This window comes from Eubalaena glacialis, chromosome 6, assembly GCF_028564815.1.
Source record: "Eubalaena glacialis isolate mEubGla1 chromosome 6, mEubGla1.1.hap2.+ XY, whole genome shotgun sequence".
Classification (NCBI taxonomy): domain Eukaryota; kingdom Metazoa; phylum Chordata; class Mammalia; order Artiodactyla; family Balaenidae; genus Eubalaena; species Eubalaena glacialis.
The window spans coordinates 47,345,945-47,368,853 of record NC_083721.1 but is presented as its reverse complement, the minus strand read 5'-3'; the positions used below and the strand labels follow the sequence as shown (position 1 = coordinate 47,368,853).

At 40.0% G+C, this 22,909-nt stretch overlaps 1 protein-coding gene across 18 annotated transcripts in view; it reads right to left on the bottom strand.

Annotated features, from left to right (window-relative positions):
- Window positions 1–22,909, bottom strand: part of ST3GAL6 (ST3 beta-galactoside alpha-2,3-sialyltransferase 6) — an 89,602-nt gene that overhangs the window by 49,689 nt on the left and 17,004 nt on the right. For 4 of the 18 annotated variants that reach the window (XM_061194060.1, XM_061194056.1, XM_061194057.1 and 1 more), the window contains 2 exons: window positions 19,900–20,060; window positions 12,785–12,876 (listed from right to left, as the gene is read on the bottom strand). The exons of 6 other annotated variants lie outside the window; for them this stretch is intronic. The gene's annotated coding sequence lies outside the window, so the exon portion shown is untranslated. Of the gene's footprint in view, window positions 1–12,784; window positions 12,877–18,439; window positions 18,534–19,899; window positions 20,061–22,909 lie in introns of all 18 variants that reach the window. 8 more of the 18 variants (XM_061194068.1, XM_061194067.1, XM_061194058.1 and 5 more) reach the window with 7 other exon arrangements.

The window sequence follows — 22,909 nt, the reverse complement described above, 5'->3', positions numbered from 1 at the left end:
GTTGATTGGTTAGATTCTTAAAGAGCTCCATTGCCTTCTTAAGTATAATCTACCAAACATAAATGAAGCTGTTCTTGATCATGTGAGGTCATCGTAACAAATGTAATAATTGTTCTGGGCTCCATTAGAGTTGAGACCCTCTGGAGCTAATGAGGGTGTGGGGCTGTTTGGAGTTGACCCTAAACTGTAGGGATTATCCCGTGCAGATTGCTGGGCACACCTCCCTTGGTGTCAGCTGTTGCTTCACTGCAATTAAGGCAGCCACCACCCCCATGTGCCACTATTATAAACTAATGAGAAATGAAGACTGTCAGGAGGAAGCAAATGAATGCGTTAAATGAGCAAACTTTAGTTTACACATACTTCTAATTTAGCGGACATAATCCCCGTGAAGAGTCAACACTGGTTAGAAATCAGAAGACAGGAATCATGGCCCAACTCCACATAATTCCTGGCTTGGAGAGGGGCCTTAGGTAAATCAGTAGCCCTTTTCCAACCTGACTGTTCTCACATGTTGAGGAGTGAGAGCACACAGCCAACCTCTTTGGGCTATTAGATAGAGTGGCCAAAATGATGGGAGTCTGGCATAACCTAGGACACAAGAATAAGTGCTGAATAAGTTTGTATATTTTATGGTTGTTTGTTTTCTAAAGCTAAAGCCAGCTGTGCTTTTTTTCTATACAGTAAAATGCATGGGTTTTGCGAAAACCAAAGGGAAACTTGACCTGCCCTTAATGTAGCCTGTGCAGTATTCTTACTGGTCTGACAGAAAGAGTCAGTTGGGCATGGCTGTGGCGGAAAGGCCACGTCCTCTGCTGGCAAAGGGAGTAAAGCATGGAAAGGACTCACAGATCACCTCAGGTCTGTGCTTCCCTTTCCACTTTATTCTGTCTTCCTTGCCCATTTGCAATGTATGTCTTGATGTATTGTGCATTATTTTAGAAATCACCTTAAATTCTTGGTAAAAAGCAAGAAATAAATTGCATGATCATTAGTGGGTAAAAAAAAAAGAAAAAGTATGGTTCTGTGCTTCTTGAGAAATAATTGGTAAAATCCAAGTAATGGAGAGAATTAAGGTTTGGGATGATCAGAGTAAAAGTCTAAGACAGTGAGGCATGGGAGATGTTGGACACATCACTGAACTGGTTAATCGAGGAAACAAAGACAGCAAGATAGCTAGCCCAGAGCCCGGCCCTTATGACATGTTCCACAAATGCTAGCTCTGCTTCCTCCCTTTCATGTGTGAGAGAAGTGCTAATATTAAGCACTTTGGCCAGAGGCCACGAGTCATGATTCATGATGGCAGGACATAGGGAGCTGGCGTGGCCTGGCCTTGGCTCATTCAGCCCTTTGACTGAACTGGCCTCTGCAAAATGTTTTTTGTTTTTTTCATTCAAGTGTCACGCAAACATGAATGTAGGATAAATATAAAAGACTCCAAAGAACACAATGGAATTCTTTCTATACCCTGTGACTCAGCTGAAAATACACTATAATTAAGCCTTTTTTGTTGTACATTGGACAGTCTCAGATATCAGGGGTGTTTGGAAACTCTGGAAGTTCTAGAATCCACAAGTTAGACTTGGACAGAGAGAGTTTTAGAAATTACTGATACCAGGCTTAAGACTGTCCTGGAAGGCATTTTACCATGGGCCAAAATAGTCACCAAACAATCTGCTTAAATACTCAGATTAAATATTTAAAACTCCACCCAGAGTAACATCAGTTTTGCAAACACCCAACAAGGATGCCACTTATCAGTATCAGCAATTTTTTTAAAACATATTTACATCTAAGGTAAGACAGCATATGAAAGTCTAGAGAAACAACTCAGTATTTACAGTTCAATTTGCTTATCTGTCCCTCAAAACATATTCTTTGGGAAATTTATATATCACTTTACAGAGCACGAAAATATGGGTAAGCGAGATGTTGTTTTTTTCCTCACCAGTTTGTGGTTTAGCTGAAGACAAAGAAGTGTGAGAAAACATTTTTTTCCTTCAAAAAGTAAAATGAACCTACTCGTGAAGAGCCACTGCATACACCACCTGAGAAAAATTTTGGAAGCTTTGCCACTCTCTCACATGTCATGGGCAATTCAAAACATCCATATTCAAGTTGCAAAGCAAACTGGGGCCAGCCAGGATATCCTTGTGATAAACATGTAGAGTCCCTCTGCTTGCTCACAGCAAAAACTTCCACAAATAAATGAATTCTCTCATTATAAGTCTATAAATGAAACAACCATTTTGCTTTGAGCAAAAGACTCAAAGGAACACCAGTAAGAATTTAACATAGAGTGCCTGCTTTAAGGGGAGGAAAAAAAAAAAAAAGCCCCTTCAATATAGCTTCAATTACCAAAACAAACAAGTTTCAAGATCTTGACATTAAACAACACATATCAGCTTCTTGGCTGCAGATGCTACTAAGACCAGAGTCCCTAAAACATCCTTCACAAAGTTTAAGCCATAAAGCAATTATTCACCGAAAGTGTGAGTAGAGGGTGTCAAGGGAGAGCAGGAATCATTGGCAGAGATCAGATGTTTATTTCTTCCCAAATTATGATACATAATCCAATAGATGAATAATCTGCATATGCCAAAGTGAGCTCAATCTTGGCAACAGGTTTTCGTTCTCTTTAATAATAACAGTATATTTTATAAGTTCATAAAATGCTTGTATGTCCATCACTTCATTTAAGGCTCAAAACAAGCTTGATAAACAGATGTGCAAGAGTCTGTCATAGAGAGTGAAGTCAGTCAGAAAGAGAAAAACAAATACCGTATGCTAACACATATATATGGAATCTAAAAAAAAAAAAATGGTTCTGAAGAACCTAGGGGCAGGACAGGAATAAAGACACAGACATAGAGAATGGACTTGAGGACACGGGGAGGGGGAAGGGTAAGCTGGGACGAAGTGAGAGAGTGGCATGGACTTATATATACACTACCAAATGTAAAATAGCTAGCTAGTGGGAAGCAGCGGCATAGCACAGGGAGATCAGCTCAGTGCTTTGTGACCACCTAGAGGGGTGGGATAGGGAGGGTGGGAGGGAGAAGCAAGAGGGAGGATATATGGGGATATATGTATATGTATAGCTGATTCAATTTGTTATAAAGCAGAAACTAACACACCATTGTAAAGCAATTATACTCCAATAAAGATGTTAAAAAAAAAAAAAAAACCAGATGTGCAGGCATCATCTTCTTGATGAATGAGGGAAATGAAAGTTTCTGCGATTCAGTGAGTTGTCCCAGCTCACACAGTTTAAGAGACAGAAACAGACTTAAGTCTGACCATTTCTTTCTCACAGTTCTATTACTGGTGTCATCCTGTCTATCAAGACAGAATACATGAGGAGAACCCAAAAGAGAAAATTCTAATTGACAACTTCCTGACAGTGCGCTGTTGATGGGCAGAGTTCCGAAAGGGCAAATACAGACACGCGTTGCAGGGAGAGGGCTGCAGGGCAGCGTTCCCCAAAGTGACATGGCATGTCCAAGGGTCAGCACCAGCCGAGGGCTTGTTAACATGCGCATTCCCGAGCCCCTACTTCATCTGAGTCTCTAGGGCTTGGAAAAGTATATTGAAACAAGAACACTCCAGTCTGATTCTTATGCCGACCCAAACTACAGTTTGAGAATCACTGCTCTAGGATTCTCAAGAGAACCATGGAGGAATGTACTGAAATACAGAGACCATAACAGATGTTACAATAATGACCCCACTCCATGAGAGCAGGACTTGTCAATCATTTTATTTGCATTTATTTATCTACTTCTACGTGTCACACAGAAGATGCTAAGTAGATAATCGTTGAATGTAGTTACAGATCTCATAACTAGATGCTTTGTATTGATTTTTTATCCAAAATGCCTAGCACATGGCAAATGCCTAATGAATCATGGCTGATTAGAATCATTAAGATATAGCAGTGCTTAGCATTTGTCAAGGCCCCTAACAGATGCTTTTGGTGTATTATCTCATGTAATCCTCACAACCGCCCTGTGAGGGAAATAGTAAACTTACAATTCCCATTTCACAGATGAGAAAACTGAGGCTCTGAGAGGAATATTAACTTACCTGAGCTAATAAATTGCAGAACAGACTCAAACCCGTATCTATCAGACCAGAGTCCACACACTGTACTGCTGCTCTCCAGATGTGAGCTTTTACAAATTGGTGCAGGTCCAGCCTCCTGATACCAGACTAAACATGACAGAATGTCTCATCTGCCCATCCTACCAGCTCCCTAAGCAGTATCAATTCTAGGAATTGAAATGGAGATAAAGTTTATAGTCACAAACTGTGCTGAAATAAAACCCTATTACTCACAACCTTGTTCTTCCCCACCCTATTCTGGATTTCAGTAAATCCTTTTTTCCTTTTTTTTCTCCATGGTTCTACTGAGTGTTCTGGAGCAGTGATCCTCAAACTTCAGTACGCTTAAGAATCAAACTGGAGGATTCCTATTTCAATGCACATTCTTGAGCCCCAGGGCAACCATAATAGCATTGCTTATAAAAACAAAACAAAAACCCTATGGAAGGACACTTGAAAATGGTCAGATTCTTATTTTTAGACTCTCTAATGCTTTTTGAAACCTAAAGAGGCTTGTTTTTCCAACAACCAGTTAGAAAAAAGCACATTCAGCAATAATTCTGGAAACATCATTCTATTCTCTAAGCACAAAAACCCTGTGGGTATCTCAGTCAATATCACATGACTCCAAGGAAGAAACATGCTTCCACACACAGACGGACCCAGCCTGCCCGGCCTCTCTCCACCCAGTGACCTCTAGGCTCAGCTGCAGACACATCCCGGTGCCCATCTGTAGGCTCAGCTCCACCCCAACCTGTGAGCCTGATCCTGGCCCAAAGGAAAGGGAGCCTGAGACGCCTCCAGCAGCAGCTCAACAGTTTGGTCAGGTTGCTACTGATCCCACACTTGGACATGTCATTCACCTGGCCTGACTTCCTGTTGCCGGGTCCCTGAATTACATCCTAGTTTTCCAAGGTCTTCATTCTTCTCTCTCTCAGCTACGCCGGCAGCTCAGCAATCAAACGTCCAGTTCTAAGTAACTAGGATCCTACACCACGTACTCATCCACTCTATCCCTTGATACCCTCTGCTTCCCCAGTGATACAGGTCTTGCTCTGCTGCTGCTTGGTCTCCTCTCTCATCCAGCGTACCTCTGCCCAGCAAAAATACTCGATAACTTGCATCTTTGTGCAAAATAGAAAAGGACACCCCACCTGGCTCCACACAGCCCTGTGGGCACATAGCTTGGCACGGGCAGGATTTCAACCACAACTTTCCTCTCAGCCAGGTGCCCCTGTTCAAGGTTCACCTCCACAATCTTACCAGGTGGCCCTGCTCTCAGCCTGTGTCCATTCAACCCTGGGAGAGGCTCTTCTTCATTCAGGTCTCCACCAGACCTCAGCTCACACTGACACATACCCGAGACTGTCTGCACTTGGCAACAGATCTTACGAAGAGGAAGGAAGGCAGGATGTATTTACTGCTCAGCTTATGACTCTTCTCTGCAATCACATGCCTCTGTGAGCATGAGCTGCAGCTCTACCTATGCATTAATGTCTAAGTCTCTTAGACCAGCCCCATGGGTCCCCTAAGCCTCCTAGATCTAGCCATCTCCATAGAGCCCAAGCCTTAAAGAAGAACACAGGACCTCGCAGCAATGGATGGAAAGGCCTCAGTCCTCGTTAACTCAGTTATTACCCCTCTTTCAAGCAATGATCCTTATTATTAATGGTATGATCCAAATGTGTCCGGAAGCCTCATTTATATACCAAGGACCTCCACCCTCTGGTGCTGATGATCATATAAATAATAGCACACTTTATTAAGTACTTACAAAATGCCCAGCACTGCACTAAGCCCTTTTCACATACGATGATGAAAACAGGGGTGCTATCATCCCCACTCAAGAGATCTGTGTTTTTATATTGTATATTATGGGAAACTTCTAAATTGTACATTCTGGAGAACTATAATTACTGTATTTTTTAACTATAACAGCATGAACTTAATATAGTCACTTAATACCTTGTTAAGCAAGGGAATGATACACATTAAAGTATGCATTTATTAAAATATACTTACTTAGAAACATTAAAATACAAAAGAAAAAACTGTTCATTTCACAATTAAAGAGATAAATCTTAAGGAATTAGTAGTCTGGTTGATCAGATTTCTACTAGAAGGATCTGAAAATTCTCAATAGGCCAAAATTTAAAAATAAAGAATAGCACATATAAAATTCAGTATGCAATATTACACCACCTAAAAAAAGCTAAATTTAAATCTGAAGTTCTGAGCTACTGTTATTTAATACAAATTAAGGGGGAAAAAATCTGATATTACTGAATAAATTAATAGAAAATTATAATTTGATTTATGTACCTCCTCCCCGGAAAAGCTATTAGTATAGTTTCAACAAATTGGACCAACTGTATACATTCTGGCTGATTTCTAAATACATAGTTTTTTCCATTCTGTATAGCACAAGAATATGCATAATTTTCTTTCTCTCTTCTTCCCCCCAATTCTTCTGCTCCACAATGCTATGCAGCTAGTTCCTATATGTATACACACACCTCCTCTTTCAGTCTTTCAAGAAAGCCAGTGCTTGGCTCTACCCACCACCAGTCCCCCCCATCAGGAAGCTTGCACAACCTTCTTAGATAGCCTCACCCACCAGAGGGCAGACAGCAGAAACGAGAAGAACTACAATTCTGCAGCCTGTGGAACGAAAACCACATTCACAGAAAGACAGGCAAAACGTATAGGCAGAGGACTATGTACCAGATGAAAGGACGAGATAAAACCCCAGAAAAACAACTAAATGAAGTGGAGATAGGGAAAAGGGATTCAGAATAATGATAGTGAAGATGATCCAAGACCTCGGAAAAAGAATGGAGGCAAAGATCGAGAAGATACAAGAAATGTTTAACAAACACCTAGAAGAATTAAAGAACAAACAGAAATGAACAATACAATAACTGAAATGAAAAATACACTAGAAGGAATCAATAGCAGAGGCAGAAGAACGGATAGGTGACCCGGAAGAGAGAATGGTGGAATTCACTGCCGTGGAACAGAATAAAAAAAAAGAATGAAAAGAAATGAAGACAGCCTAAGAGACCTCTGGGACAACATTAAATGCAACAACATTCGCATTATAGGGGTCCCAGAAGGAGAAGAGAGAGAGAAAGGATCAGAGAAAATATCTGAAGAGATTATAGTCAAAAACTTCCCTAACATGGGAAAGGAAATACCCACCCAAGTCCAGGAAGCACAGAGCCCCAGGCAGGATAAACCCAAGGAGAAACACATCGAGACACATAGTAATCAAATTGACAAAAATTAAAGACAAAGAAAAATGACTGAAAGCAGCAAGGGAAAAATGACAAATAACATTCAAGGGAACTCCCATAAGGTTAACAGCTGATTTCTCAGCAGAAACTCTACAAGGCAGAAGGGAGTGGCATGATATATTTAAAGTGATGAAAGGGAAGAACCTACAACCAAGATTACTCTACCCGGCAAGGATCTCATTCAGATTCGATGGAGAAATCAAAAGCTTTACAGACAAGCAAAAGCTAAGAGAATTCAGCACCACCAAACCAGCTCTACAACAAATGCTAAAGGAACGTCTCTAAGTGGGAAACACAAGAGAAGAAAAGGACCAACGAAAACAAACCCATAACAATTAAGAAAATGGTCATAGAAACATACATATCGATAATTACCTTAAACATGAATGGATTAAATGCTCCAACCAAAAGACACAGGTTCGCTGAATGGATACAAAAACAAGGCCCATATATATGCTGTCTACAAGAGACCCACTTCAGACCTAGGGACACATACAGACTGAAAGTGAGGGGATGGAAAAACATATTCCATGCAAAGGGAAACCAAAAGAAAGCTGGAGTAGCAATACTCATATCAGATAAAATAGACTTTAAAATAAAGAATGTTACAAGAGACAAGGAAGGACACTACATAATGATCAAGGGATCAATCCAAGAAGAAGATATAACAATTATGTATGCACCCAACATAGAAGCACCTCAATACATAAGGCAACTGCTAACAGCTATAATAGAGGAAATCGACAGTAACACAATAATAGTGGGTGACTTTAACACCTCACTTACACCAATGGACAGATTATCCAGACAGAAAATTAATAAGGAAACAAGTTTTAAATGATACAATAGACCAGATAGATTTAATTGATATTTATAGGACATTCCATCCCAAAACAATAGATTACACTTTCTTCTCAAGTGCCCATGGAACATTCTCGAGGAGAGATCACATCTTGGGTCACAAATCAAGCCTTGGTAAATTTAAGAAAACTAAAATTATATCAAGCATCTTTTCTGACCACAATGTTATACGATTACAAATCAATTACAGGAGAAAAAACGTAAAAAACACAAACACATGGAGGCTAAACAATACGTTACTAAATAACCAAGAGATCACTGAAGAAATTAATGGGGAAATCAGAAAATACCTAGAGACAAATGACAACGAAAACACAATGATCCAAAACCTATGGGATGGAGCAAAGGCAGTTCTAAGAGGGTAGTTTATAGCAATATAATCCTACCTCAAAAAATAAGAAAAATCTCAAATAAACAATCTAACCTTACACCTAAAGGAACTAGAGAAAGAAGAACAAACAAAACCCAAAGTTAGGAGAAGGAAAGAAATCATAAAGATCAGAGCAGAAATAAATGAAATAGAAATAAAGAAAATAATAGCAAAGATCAATAAAACTAAAAGCTGGTTCTTTGAGAAGATAAACAAAACTGATAAACCTTTAGCCAGACTCATCAAGAAAAAGAGGGAGAGGACTCAAATCAGTAAAATTAGAAATGAAACAGAAGAAGTTACAACAGACACCGCAGAAATACAAAGCATCATAAGAGACTACTACAATCAACTCTATGCCAATAAAATGGACAACCTGGAAGAAACAGACAAATATTTCGAAAGGTATAACCTTCCAAGATTGAACCAGGAAAAAATAGAAAATATGAACAGACCAATCACAAGTAATGCAATTGAAACTATGATTAAAAATCTTCCAACAGGGACTTCCCTGGAGGCACAGTGGTTAAGAATCCGCCTGCCAATGCAGGGGACACAGGTTTGATCCCTGGTCTGAGAAGATCCCACATGCTGCAGAGCAACTAAGCCTGTGTGCCACAACTACTGAGCCTGCGCTCTACAGCCCGCAAGCAACAACTACTGAAGCATGTGCGTCTACAGCCCGTACTCCACAACTAGAGAAGCCACTGCAATGAGAAGCCCGTGCACCACAATGAAGAGTAGCCCCTGCTCGCCGCAACTAACGAAAGCCTGAGCGCAGCAACAAAGACCCAACGCAGCTAAAAATAAATAAATTTTTTTTTAATTTATTAAAAAAAAAATCTTCCAACAAACAAAAGTCCAGGACCAGATGCCTTCACAGGTTAATTCTATCAAACATTTAAAGAAGAGCTAACACCCATCCTTCTCAAACTCTTCCAAAAAATTGCAGAGGAAGGAATACTCCCAAACTCATTCTACAAGGCCACCATGATCCTGATACCAAAACCAGACAGAGATACTACAAAAAAAGAAAATTACTTACCAATATTACTGATGAGTATAGATGCAAAAATCCTCAACAAAATAATAGCAAACAGAATCCAACAACACATTAAAAGGATCATACCCCATGATCAAGTGGGATTTATCCCAGGGAGGCAAGGATTCTTCAATATACGCAAATCAATCAATGTGATACACAATATTAACAAACTGAACAATAAAAACCATATGATCATCTCAATAGATGCAGAAAATGCTTTCTGACAAAATTCAACACCCATTTATGATAAAAAACTCTCCAGAAAGTGGGCATGGAGGGAACCTACCTCAACATAATAAAGGCCATAAACGACAAACCCACAGCAAACATCATTCTCAACGGTGAAAAACTGAAAGCATTTCCTCTAAGATCAGGAACAAGACAAGGATGTCCACTCTCACCACTATTATTCAACATAGTTTTGGAAGTCCTAGCCACGGCAATCAGAGAAGAAAAAGAAATAAAAGGAATACAAATTGGAAAAGAAGAAGTAAAACTGTCACTGTTTGCAGATGACATGATATACTATACACAGAGAATCCTAAAAATGCCACCAGAAAACTACTAGAGCTAATCAATGAATTTGGTAAAGTTGCAGGATACAAAATTAATGCACAGAAATCTCTTGCATTCCTATACACTAATGATGAAAAATATGAAAGAGAAATTATGGAAATACTCCCATTTACCATTGCAACAAAAAGAATAAAATACTTAGGAATAAACCTCCCTAAGGAGACAAAAGACCTGTATGCAGAAAACTATAAGACACTGATGAAAGAAATCAAAGATGATACCAACAGATGGAGAGATATACCATGTTCTTGGATCAGAAGAATCAATATTGTGAAAATGACTACACTACACAAAGCAATCTACCGATTCAATGCAATCCCTATCAAATTACCAATGGCATTTTTTACGGAACTAAAACAAATCATCTTAAAATTTGTATGGAGACACAAAAGACCCCGAATAGCCAAAGCAGTCTTGAGGGGAATAAATGGAGCTGGAGGAATCAGACTCCCTGACTTCAGACTATACTACAAAGCTACAGTAATCAAGACAATATGGTACTGGCACAAAAACAGAAACATAGATCAATGGAACAAGATAGAAAGCCCAGAGATAAACCCACGCACCTATGGTCAACTAATCTATGACAAAGGAGGCAAAGATATACAATGGAGAAAAGACAGTCTCTTCAATAAGTGGTGCTGGGAAAACTGGACAGCTACATGTAAAAGAATGAAATTAGAATACTCCCTAACACCATACACAAAAATAAACTCAAAATGGATTCGAGACCTAAATGTAAGACTGGACACTATAAAACTCTTAGAGGAAAACATAGGAAGAACACTCTTTGACATAAATCACAGCAAGATCATTTTGATCCACCTCCTAGAGTAATGGAAATAAAAACAAAAATAAACAAATGGGACCTAATGAAACTTAAAAGCTTTTGCACAGCAAAGGAAACCATAAACAAGACGAAAAGACAACCCTCAGGGGCTTCCGTGGTGGCGCAGTGGTTGAGAATCTGCCTGCCAATGCAGGGGACACGGGTTCGAGCCCTGGTCTGGGAAGATCCCACATGCCGCAGAGCAACTAAGCCCATGAGCCACAATTACTGAGCCTGTGCGTCTGGAGCCTGTGCTCCACAACGGGAGAGGCCGCGACAGTGAGAGGCCCGCGCACCACGATGAAGAGTGGCCCCCGCTCTCCGCAACTAGAGAAAGCCCTCACACAGAGACGAAGACCCAACACAGCCAAAAATAAATAAATAAATTTAAAAAAAAAACGACAACCCTCAGAATGGGAGAAAATATTTGCAAATGAATCAACGGACAAAGGATTAATCTCCAAAATATATAAACAGCTCATTCAGCTCAATATTAAAGAAACAAACAACCCAATCCAAAAATGGGCAGAAGACCTAAATAGACATTCCTCCGAAGGAGACATACAGATGGCCAAGAAGCACATGAAAAGATGCTCAACATCACCAATTATTAGAGAAATGCAAATCAAAACTACAATGAGGTATCACCTCACACCAGTTAGAATGGGCATCATCAGAAAATCTACAAACAACAAATGCTGGAGAGGGTGTGGAGAAAAGGGAACCCTCTTGTACTGTTGGTGGGAATGTAAATTGATACAGCCACTATGGAGAACAATATGGAGGTTCCTTAAAAAACTAAAAATAGAATTACCATATGATCCAGCAATCCCACTACTGGGCATATACCCAGAGAAAACCGTAATTCAAAAAGACACATGCACCCCAATGTTCATTGCAGCACTATTTACAATAGCCAGGTCATGGAAGCAACCTAAATGCCCATTGACAGATGAATGGATAAAGAAGATGTGGTACATATATACAATGGAATATTACTCAGCCATAAAACGGAAATTGAGTCATTTGTTGAGACGTGGATGGATCTAGAGACTGTCATACAGAGTGAAGTAAGTCAGAAAGAGAAAAACAAATATCGTATATTAACGCATGTATGTGGAACCTAGAAAAATGGTACAGATGAACCGGTTTGCAGGGCAGAAGTTGAGACACAGATGTAGAGAACAAACGTATGGACACCAAGGGGGGAAAACCACGGTGCGGTGGGGATGGTGGTGTGATGAATTGGGCGATTGGGATTGACATGTATACACTGATGTGTATAAGATAGATAACTAATAAGAACCTGCTGTATAAAAAATAAATAAATTGGGCTTCCCTGGTGGCGCAGTGGTTGAGAGTCTGCCTGCCAGTGCAGGGGACATGGGTTCGGGCCCTGGTCTGGGAAGATCCCACATGCCGCGGAGCAACTGGGCCCGTGAGCCACAATTACTGAGCCTGCGCGTCTGGAGCCTGTGCTCCGCAGCAGGGGAGGCCGCGATTGTGAGAGGCCCGTGCACCGCGATGAAGAGTGGCCCCCACTTGCCGCAACTGGAGAAAGCCCTCGCACAGACACTAAGACCCAACACAGCCATACATACATACATACATACATACATACATACATACATACATAAATAAATAAATAAAATTTTAAAAATAAATAAAAGAAAGCCAATGCTTTTCCCAGATTTCATCCTTACCATATGTAGACAGATCTTTTCAGCTAATAAAAGCTAAGCTTTCACTGCCGAAGCAGATGACCAGATCCTGTCCCCAAAATTGGGTATGCTCACTGCAAAGAATATAAAAAGAAGAGAAATGATGTTTCAGCAGAATTTTGTTTCTTAATAGTGCAGCAGGACAGACTAAAATCATTCAGCTAATAGCACACTATATTAGATGTTAAAAATAAATGAACTGAAGTTCCTGTTTTCAAGATCTCTCCCTTTAGCCTCAGCTTCGTTGAAAATACACAAAGAAGCTTTTAAGGGAACTTCTTATGATCCTACTGTTTATTCATATTTTCTCCCAGAGACCCATTTCTTTTCCCAGAGTGGAAATTTTCTCTATTTCTTATATTAATGTCCTATTGATAAGATAGACTCTAAAGAGTAATAGATATTGTTAACAGGTTAATGACGGTGGCCAATTTTTAAAATTAACTGTGGAACGTCCCTGGTGGCGCAGTGGTTGAGAGTCTGCCTGCCAGTGCAGGGGACACGGGTTTGATCCCTGCTTTGGGAATATTCCACATGCCGTGGAGCAACTGGGTCCGTGAGCCACAACTACTGAGCCTGTGCTCTAGAGCCCTCGAGCCACAACTACTGAGCCCGCGTGCCACAACTACTGAAGCCCGCGTGCCTAGAGCCTGTGCTCTGCAACAAGAGAAGCCACCACAATGAGAAGCCCGCGCACCGCAGTGAAGAGTAGCCCCTGCTCACCGCAACTAGAGAAAGGCCACGCGCAGCAATGAAGACCCAAAGCAGCCAAAAATAAATAAACTTTTAAAATTAATTAAATTAAAATTAACTGTATAGAGGGAAGAAAATTATAATAAAATCCACCACTTTTAAGTGTACAATTTCATGAGTTTTGACAAATCTGTAAGGTTGTGTAACAATCACCAAAATCATACTAAACATTTCCAACAAGCCTAAAAGTTCCTGTGTTGTCCCTCTTTGCAGCCAACTCTCTTCCCCTAGTTCCTGGCCCCTGATCTGTTTATCACTATAGTTCTGCTTTCTCTAAAAGTTCATATAAATGGAATCATACAGTATGTATCTTATTTCTGGCTTATTTATATTAGTATAACGCTTTTGAAAAAAATTGTTCATGTTGTTACTTCTACCAGGAATTCATGCCTTTTTCCTTTTTATTGCTGTGGACAAAAAAAAGAAAAAGAAAAAAAGGTTGCCTACCCTTTCAGCAAACAGCAATGTTGCCCACCAGCAAACCATCAGCCACTGCAGCCACCGCCCCCCCCCAACACCCCCCGTCCCCCAACAGTACACCCTGAGGTGGAGAAAAACAGGATATGGGCCCTAGACAGTTAAGATGTATATCAAAGGAATAATTTCAATGAGCCCAGACTTTGCATCTTCCCACACATAGAAAAGTACTAAAATCATTAACTTGAGATGTCTGTTTTTTAGCAGTAATCTTTTGATGTTCAACTACGTCTGTAGGTTTGTTTCAGCAAAAACTCCTCTATATCCTGGCTTCTCCCTTACCTCTTTGGAACAGGTCCTCAGAGCTATCTAAGGCGCTGTCTCTCAGGTTATAATACTCAGATAGGGCACTGAATAAAACATAATTCTCAGCTTCTAGGTTGTGCACTTTTTTAAATCAGTTGACATTGCTAAGTAGTATTCCATTGTATGGCTACACCACAATCACAATTTGTTTATCAATTCACCAGTTAATAAACATTTGGTTACTTTTTGGTTTTAGTTATTATAAATACAGCTACTGAAACCAAGCAGGACCCTGTGGGGCCCCTGGGCATGGAAGCATTTCTGTGTCCCCTGTTCCTTGTTTGTAGGGAACAGACTCTAGCCTCCATGACCTTCCCTGAGTTCCTAAGGGTAGATTCTAACAGTTGCTAATCAGGGAAGGGAGGGGATGCAGAGTCAAGGGAGGAACAGTCAAGAAACAGTGGTGCAGCCTGCTTGGAACAGAGTCCTGGTTCTGCCTCAAGGGACACACATAACAATATCTTTAAGCTCTTCTGTAGAACTAAAACACCCACAAAATGCAAGATGTTCCAGAGAGAAGATCACAGTATGATAACCTCAAAACTCATCAGAAGACCACATGAGGCTGGATTAAAGGAGTATAGGCCCTGCACACACCCTGATCCTTATCAGCAACCCCACCCTTGAACTACTGCTATAGAACTCCTCACCAAATCCTCCCAGGTGGAGAGGAGCCTTCTGTGTTCCCCTTTGCCTGGCAAAGCAATAAAGCTATTCTTTTTTATTTCACCCAAAAGTGTCTCCAAGATTCAATTTGGCACCAGAGCACAGAGGCCGAGATCTTGGCATCACTACATTGAAAATTCAAGCACAAGACTTTGGGTAGGCATGTGTTTTCATGGGTCATATAGTAAATGTATTTTTAACTTTATATGAAAATTTTATATTACATTCCGGTGCCTATTTCTGAACAACAGATTTGCTTCAATTGCTCAGTTAAAAGGAAAAATCCCCTCTCTGTAACAATTCAAATTATTGACACCACTGAATAATACAAATCACTGACAGGGGTAAGAATGGATTAATCTATTACTATTGAGCATTCATTATGCATGTGTAGTCTATTTTAAGACATGGCAAACAGAGCTCACAGTCTGGCGAGGGAAGTTACACTGTTCCAAGATGACTATGACTATCTGTAGTGGGAAGTAAAATTAAATATTTTAGGCCCCTGCTCCTCAGAGTGTGGTCCACAAACCAGCAGTATTGAAACCAAGCAGGACCCTGTGGGTCCCTCCCTGGTACAAAACCTTTCTGTGTCCCCCATTTCTTGTTTGTAGGAAATAGGCTTCATTCTGCCTCCTAGACCTTCCCTGAGTTCCAAAGGGCAGATTCAAACAGTTGCTAATTAGGGAAGGGAGGGGATGCAGAAACAAGGGAGGAGCAATCAAGAAACAATAGTGCAGCTTTGGGGCAGGGTCCTGGTTCCTCCTCAAGGAATATACACAACAATATATCTTTGAGTTCTTCTGCAGGAACTAAGGCCCCCACCCAGGTGGAGGATGGTAACTTCAGGCTGAGCACGAGTCCTGGAGCACCACCCTGTTACCTCACCACCAACCAATCAGAAGAAAGTCACACACCCTGCAGCCCTCACCCTAAATTTTGCGTATAAAAACTTCTCCCCAAAAACCATCAGGGAGTTCGGGGTTTTTGAACACAAGTGACCTGTTCTCCTTGCTTGGCCCTGCAATAAACCTTTCTCTGCTCCAAACTCCGACACTTCGGTTTGTTTGGCCTCACTGTGCGTTGGGCACACGAACTTGCATTTGGTAACAGTATTGGCATCACCTGGGAACTTGGTAGAGCTGCAGAATCTCAGCTCCACCCCTTGATCTACTGAGTCAAATGTGCATTTTAACAAGATCCCCAGGTGATCTGTGTGTTTGAGAAGCACTGCTGGAGAAGGTCAGAAGAAAGAGGAATCATAGCCCATGGAGAGGATCAGGGCTTCACAAAAAACAGTTGTTGAGAGGAACTAAAAGCTCATTCTAAGTTCCATGCTACCTCTTTTAAGAGTCTTTTGGCCTTGACCTTTTAAAATTTCCAATCAACAAAATTTTCCCTGAACAAACTAGTGAGACTCTCTTTGAAAATAAGCGGCTTTGAGAAAAATTTCCATCATTATTCTAGGGGATATTTGTGGTCTCTCTATAAATTCCCTGGATATTTTCATTCCTATATTGTTTACAGCCTTATCCTTCCACCTTCCATCTACTACCAGTATCACCACTGCTATTTTTGAGAGATAATATACAGATTACATCTCTCAGATTACATCTACGTGACACACACTTCATCCTGCATCCCCTTCTGATTCACCTAAAAGGGCCAACTGAATCACCACTCACTCACAACAACATTTCCAATTATTGCTATTCATACCTGGGACCCAGGAATATACAGATCTTAGAGCTGGAAAGACTGCAAGAGTTCAGGGCATTTAGACAGAGTAAGGTCTTATGTCACCACATTACAGAAGAAGCAGACAGGATTTAGAAAAAAGTAAAAACTTGCCAAAGGTGACCTCACTCATAAGTAGCAGAGTTGGCAGTGCAGGAGAACACTTTTATGTGGATTTTCCTCCAGCATGATTCCGGGCTCATCATGGGTACACAACAATAACCCACTAGTCTTCATTTCATTCCAATCTTCTCAAATCTCTATGGTTTTCAATTCCTGAAACACCTCCCTCGGGTGGCCCTGTGTCTAACTCCTGCTGCCTGAGCTTCTAAATCTTTCTCTTCCTCCTTGGCACACCTAAATACAGGTGTTCTCAAGCTCTTATCTTAATCCTATTTCCTAAACCCATGGTCTCATTACTTCTCAGCTACTAGCAATGATCTCTAATCTATCTTCCCTTTAAATCAGCCCATGTGCTGCGCTGGCATAAACTCCTCAAAGCAAGCCCAGCTCTCATTTTGTCATCCACCCCACAGGAAAACCTTCAGTGTTATCCCATTGTCTGCCAAATACACATAAAATCACTTAGCCTGGCATTTAAGACTTCTTTAATTTGGCCCTTCCATCTTCCTTCTCATCTTCTTCTTCATGTAATTTCTTCTCTGCAGGTAGCAGCGCAATTAGGTGTTAAGGTTGTCTGCTTGGCAATCAGACACCCTGGGTTTGAGTCTCAGCTTTACCTCTGTCTAGATGTATGACCCTAGGAAGTTTCTTAACCTCTTTATACCTCACCTGTAAAATGGGAATAAAGATAGTACCTAATAGAGCTATATAAGTTGTAAATATAAAGCACTTAGAAAAATATCTGGCACATGGTAAGGACTCTCCTAGTCTTGTTTTTAATTCTGCTTTTAAAACTAATAAAGTATAAGCTGCCCATACACCAAGGCTTCACTAAAAAACTAACTTCAGGGGACTTCCCTGGTGGCGCAGTGGTTAAGAATCTGCCTGCCAATGCAGGGGACATGGGTTCAAGCCTTGGTCCGGGAAGATCCCATATGCTGCAGAGCAACTAAGCCGGTGCGCCACAACTACTGAGCCTGCACTGTGAGACACAACTACTGAGCCCACGTGCCTAGAGCCCATGCTCTGCAACAAGAGAAGCCACCACAATGAGAAGCCCGCGCACTGCAACAAAGAGTAGCCCCTGCTCACCACGACTAGAAAAAGCCCGCGCGCAGCAACGAAGACCCAACGCAGCCAAAAATAAATAAATTTATTAAAAAAAAACAAAACTAACTTCATAACATCCTGGTAAACATACTGAAGAATTCATGACAGTGTACAATAAGAGCCACAAAAAAAAAAAGAAAGAAAATTAAGCTTCCATTACTACGCTATTATTTCTCCACATTTATTTAAACATTTCAAAGTATCTGTGATAGGAAGGCTTACCCATCTGCTTCTAAATGTAAAACAAAAGGCATTAAGATAATAGTAATTCATTAGTAAAATTCATCTTAGACCCTATTTCTGGCTATAGAAGCCATTCCTTTCTATGCTTTTCATAATAAAACTGCTCTGAGTCCTAGTAAAACCAAACAACCTAGGTTTGTAATCAGCATATCAAATTTATGTCTTGAAGCAAGAAAGAAAATCAAGAACTTTACAAATAATGAGTTGGCAAATAGTTTTCACCTTACACTCTGATTTGGATCCATTAAAACGTTGAGAAGGATTCAAATATGGTGCTCTAGGCTCAGAAGCAAATGCCAGGGTCAGTCAGCAACATCTAAGAAGGTAAGGATGAAGAGTTGAATACCTGTTAGCCCTAGACTAGAGAATGGAGGAAGAAGAAAAAACAGTGCAACAGATGGCAATACAACTAGGTTAAATTTTCTGAACACTTATGTGACGAAACTCTTCTAAATGCTCTTGGTATATAATTCTTTTAATCCTCAAAAACATCCCTTAAGAAAGGTCATTCCTATCATACAGATGAAGACTCTAAAGCACAGAGAAGTTATAATGTACCCAAGGATACCCAAGTAGTAAGTGGTGGAGCTGGGATTTGAACCCAGGCACATAGCAGAACCCATGCTCTTCACCATTAGGCTATAAGGACTCAAAATATTTCCATATTCTTGATGCAAGGAGATGTATAGATTGACAGGAAAGGCAGTTCCAGAAATCTCCAAGATGATTATAGCCCAGATTTCCTTCAATTAAGATGTTTCTGGCAGTAAGAAACCTGAAGATCCAGCCCTACCTTCAGCCCACATTCACGGTGCTCAAAAGTTCTGCAAGACCAGTGCCTCAGGACAGTAGGGAAGGACTTTGAGCCCACTCATAATCTTGGTATGAACAATGAAGAGCTCAAGAGATTCCCAAGGACTAAATCCCAAAACCACTGTAAATGCCCAGATGTACCAATAGTACTAAAGCATAATACTGTAAGTCAATAAGTGTCCTTCATAAAATGATTTCCAAACAAAGCAGTAACATAACAAATTTGCTAGTAGAATAATTGTTCTCTGATGAACCTCAACAAATCAGAAAGGCTATGGATTCACGGGTAAAACATGGAGCTAATTCCTAGAAGACATTTGAGCTCCAGAGCTTTCTCAGAATGAATTTATAAACAGGTGTAAATTTGTACATGGGATTCCATGCATAGTAAGGAGAATATACACACAAATTATAGTAAGGTACTTCAATGAAATTATTATTAATTGTAGCATTAAAGACAGAGAGGGAACTAGAGTTCATTCTAACATAGCTGGTTAACAGCACTTGCTACAATAGTTGCGATGCATGTAATATTCTAGTTGTAACTTCAGTTTACTTACTCTTTCACGTCCATGTTGGTTTAGAACAGTCCCAAAAAGGCCCATTTAGACTGAGAATAAAAATAATAATTAAAACTTTCATAGCTCAATTTTGGGATATGCTAAAGAGTCACTGGTTACCTAATATGTAGTTTCATAGGCCCTCTGGCCACCTGTTAAGCTAGTAAGAGATAAATTAACAGGCAGCTGTATACAAAGAAGGAGAGGGTAAAGTCACCTGCCAGAGGGAAACACTGTATAAAAATATTTCAAGTGTTCCAACTTAACAGCTAGGAAGTCTGAGAAGACAGTCCTGTTGCCTTTGCTTACCTACACTTTTAGGGGTCTGTTCCCAAAGGCCCTCTGTCCCCTGAGGATGTAGAATGTGGTAAGGGTGCCGGAGGCCCAGGAGGCTGCTGCTAAATTGTTGGAGCCTCTCCACTAGAAATTATCCAAGACAAAAGGTCGTGCTGCTTCTTCACTTGTAAGTGCTGAAATAAAACACAAAGGTAGCATGCTTATAAGGATGGTTTGGCTACCCGAGAAAAATCTTAAGCCATTAAAAAAAATTTTGAATGAAAATACTACTTTAGTAAACTCACTACTGGCCCCTCCCAAAATGCTCTGCAGGATGATGTAATTACCAAAAACAAAACAAAAAAAATCCAACAGCAAAACCGGCTGCATATATTACATGACTGTAGCCCATGACTGGTTATCCACGGGATCCAGCTTAGTCTCCTTGAAAAAAATAATATATCCACCTCAATTAATCCAGAGCAACCCGGTAATGAAAGAACCACCTGTCTTCTTTTTCAGCTTCTCTCCACACGTACACACAGCTTTATTGTTCAATGCAGAGGTGAGAGAAGGAGGAGCTGCTGGAAAACCTTCTGAAGAGGAAGGGGAGGGAGGGAGACAGGAGAATGTGGAGGAGGTCAAGAAGAACAAAAATATCCAGAAGGAAGTGAGGCGAAAGGAAGCGTGGGAAGTTAGAACAGCAGCTACTTTAACAATGTGCCATGGGCCACTTTCTCCAAAAACTTTTGAAAAAAAAATCTGAAATGCTCCTGCTATAGCTTTTCTTACACAAGACTAAATAACCCTGACACAAAAACAAACAAAACAAACAAAACTGCATGCTCTGTATTTCTTGGGTTAGTAGAAAGTGTCATTTTAAAAAAAATTTTTAGGAAACAAATATCAAAAAACAAAACCAACAAAAATATGGCAAATATTTTATTTCAGAACCCACTGATGAACTGATGTCCTACAATAAGAAAGCGATTATGCTTAATTATGAAAATCATAGAGTAACATGAAAAAATATTTAGATTCTACCAAGTAAAGAAAGTTTTAAAAAGCTGAGTACATTAAGATTATTTCCATGTGTTAGATGTATGTGTGGTAACACATTACTGAAAGAGAAAAAAGAAATCAGTTGATGTGCTGAATTGTGGATTACCGGGGACTTTTTTTCTTAAAAGCTTAAAATTTATGGAGAAATAGAAAATGCTTATTTTCATATATCTCTATACGCATTTCACTTTCGAAGTGCTAAGCAGTTGGTGCATTTAGAAATTAGAAGAAAGGCAAAGCGGTGTTCTTTAGTGGCAATTATTATAATAGAAGTCTCCACCACGAGACAGAATTTTGAACCTAAGGAAATTACGGGTAATGATAAAGTTGAGCCTCAAAATCATTCTCTCTAAATGTATAGCAAGTACAACTCCTGGGTTCCTATGATCTTCAACCTACTACTAGTTACTACCAGCTGGAGTAAAGGAGCAATCACAAATTTGAAATAGAAAGGTTAGTAAAGAAACCCCAAACAATGTCACACCAGGAACAGCTAGAGAGATGGGGATTTAGCTACACCTGGAGAAGCTTAAATCAAGGAAGGAAAACAAAAATGGCTATTCTCATGTCTGTATGGCTTTCATGAAAAAGAGGCATTAGCCTGGTACTGAATGCTATGGGGAGTTAAGCCAAGGCCAGTGAATGCAATATTCAAGGACTTAGCTTTGAGCTCCGCACGGAAGAACTTGCTTAGGTGGCCTAAAGATAATACAGGTTCCATTGCTGGATAATGAGTCACTTGTTACTAAAGATACTCTGTTTTAAAAACCACTTGGAAAAAAACTAATTAATTAAAAAAATAAAAAATAAAAACCACTTGGGAGGGCTTTGGATAGTAGTGCTTAATAAACTTTAATGTCCATTAACATCACCTGAGCATCTTGTTAAACTGTAGATCCTTATTCGGTAGGGCAGGTGGGGCCTAAGAATCTGCATTTCTAGCAAGTTCCCCGGTGGTGCCAATGCTGATGTAGCTTGGTTACAAGCATTAGAATGTTATTTAAACCAGTGTTTCCCAAAGTGCAGTCTTCTAACCATATGGCTTCAAAAGTACTCCAACCCTGATTTGGGGGCAGATGATTAATAAATAGGTAAAGTAGTTATTAGCAGAATTTTGCAGGCACACACCTTCAAATTAAAAAAAAAAAAAAAAGGGTTTATGGTGGTATCCAGTACCCCCCAGGTGATACTTTTGAACAATAACTAATTTTGTACAATTTTAAAGAATACATGTTTCATTTCAATTAAAAAAGGATTTAAAAATGATGCTTTTACTCCAAGTTTGGTAAATAACTGAAACCAAATAAGCCTGTCCTGATGAATGAATGAATGAATGAGTATATGCTCAGCATTAAAAATGCAGTTACTTATGATTTCAGTGTACAATAGTTAACAGAGAAGTAGGATAAGACAAAATATGGCTATAAAGTAATTTTTCCCAGTGATTTGTGTTACAAAATCATTTGCCTCCAAAGGTGGCGGGGGTAGACTCCTAAGGCTACATTTGTAGTCTTCTTTTTCAATATAGGGCCCTGCATTATTTTCCTAGCCCTGAAATTTCACCTCCCCACCACCCCATCTGGGTCAAAAAATTCTTTCAATGCTTTGAAAGTTTCTTTCTTGTTCATATTTTGCTCAGCTCCCTACTTATCTCATAAATTTGGGCTTTTAATCAGTTCAAAATTCTGTGTGATGTCTTTCCTGCGGAAATATGCTAATATCTGAACACACAGACCTTCCTCAAATTTTAAAGCCTTCTTAGGTTTCTCTCCCAGAGTAAATAAACCCACAACTAAGAGGGAACCAGTTTCCTGTCTTTCCTCCTACTCTGTAAGTTCCCCTTCCAAAGGGTTTACTGTTTTATAGTTTGCTTAAAAGTTGTAAGTAACATTCCATCTGACTTACAAAAGCCCTTTTTTTCAAGCTACTTATTACATCAGTTTATTCTGAAAGAACCTAGCTTATTCTGCTCCTTGAGAAG